Consider the following 1839-nt stretch of genomic DNA (forward strand, 5'->3'; position numbering starts at 1 on the left):
AAGAAAATATGAACAAATCTTTTCTTTTAAGATTTTATTTTTTTATTCATGGAAAACACACAGACACACGCACACACACACACACACACACACACACACAGAGACAGAGAGACAGAGAGACATAGAGACAGAGGCAGAGAGACAGGCAGAAGGAGAAGCAGGGTCCATGCAGGGAGCACCACATGGGACTGGAACCTGGGTCTCCAGGATCACAACCTGGGCCGATGGTGGCGCTAAACCACTGAGCCACCTGGGCTGCCCTTGAACAAATCTTTAAGAGTAAAGAGATTGAATCCATTAAAAAAAATTCCCCAGTGAATGAAAATCCATGACCGAAAGGCTTCACTGGAGAATTCAACTAAATATTTATTTATTTTCTACAAAATATTTAAAGAAGAACTAACATTGATCCTTCTCAATTTCAAAAAACAGAAGAGGAGGGAACAGGTAACTCAGTCTATGGGGCTAACATTACCCTGATCCCAAAGCCAAACCAAAGACCACAAAAAAAAAAAAACAAAGATCAACATCCCTTATAAATATATATGCAAAAATCTTCAACACAATCCTAGCAAACTGAATCCAGTAACATATTAAAATAATTGCATACAGGAGTGCCTGGGTGGCTCAGTTGGTTAAGGGGCTGACTTGATTTTAGCTCAGGTCAGGTCATGATCTCAGGGTCCTGAGACAGAGCCCCATGTCAGGTTCCCTGCTCAAGGATTCTCCCTCTTCCTCTACCCCTCCCCACCAATCACGTCCATGCTCTCATAAATAAATAAATAAATAAATAAATAAATAAATAAATAAATCTTCTTTAAAAAAGAATCACACACAGATCACTGAGTGAGATTTGTTCTAGGAATGCAAATGTGGTTCCGTATGCGAAACCTACTAGTGAATCAATAAAACAAAGGAAAAAACCCAATCATCTCAATTGGTACGGATACAATTTTTGACAAAATCCAACACCGTTTCATGTTAAAAACATTTAAAAACACTAAGAATTTAAGGGAACTTCCTAGATATGATAAAGGGAATTTATGAGAAACCGACAACTAACATCATGCTCAGTGGTAAAAGACTGAAAGCTTTCCCTGTAAGATCAGGAGCAAGAAAGGATGCCCACTTTCAACACTGATTTTCTTTAAAAAATTTTTATTTTATTTAAATTGAACTTGCCAACGTATAGTACAACACCCAGTGCTCATCCCATCAAGTGCCCTCCTCAGTGCCTGTCACCAGTTACTCCATCACCCCATCCACCTCCTCTTCTGCAACCCTTTGTTTGTTTCCCAGAGTCAGGAGTCTCTCATGGTTTGTCTTCCTCTCTAAATGTTCCCCACTCGGTTCCCCCTCCTTCCCTCTAGTCCTTTTCACTACTTCTTATATTCCACATGAGTGAAACCATATAATTGTCTTATTCTTATTGACTTATTTCACTCAGCATCCACATCGATGTAAACGGTAGATATTCATCCTTTCTGATGGCTGAGTAATATTCCATTGTATACATAGACCACAGCATTTTTATCCATTCCTGTTTTGATGGACACCGAGGCTCCTTCCACAGTTTGGCTGTTGTGGACATTGCTACTATGAACATTGGGCCTTTCATTGCACCTGTATCTTTGGGGTAAATCCCCAGCAGTACAATTGCTGGGTCGTAGGGCAGCTCTATTTTTAACTCTTTGGGGAGCCTCCACACAGTTTTCCAGAGTGGCTGCACCAGGTCACATTCCCACCAACAGTACGAAAAGGTTCCCCTTTCTCCACATCCTCTCCAATATTTGTTGTTTCTTGTATTAATTTTAGCCATTCTCACTGGTGTAAAGTGAT

The sequence above is a fragment of the Vulpes vulpes genome, chromosome X, assembly GCF_048418805.1.
Source record: "Vulpes vulpes isolate BD-2025 chromosome X, VulVul3, whole genome shotgun sequence".
In the NCBI taxonomy this organism is placed as follows: domain Eukaryota; kingdom Metazoa; phylum Chordata; class Mammalia; order Carnivora; family Canidae; genus Vulpes; species Vulpes vulpes.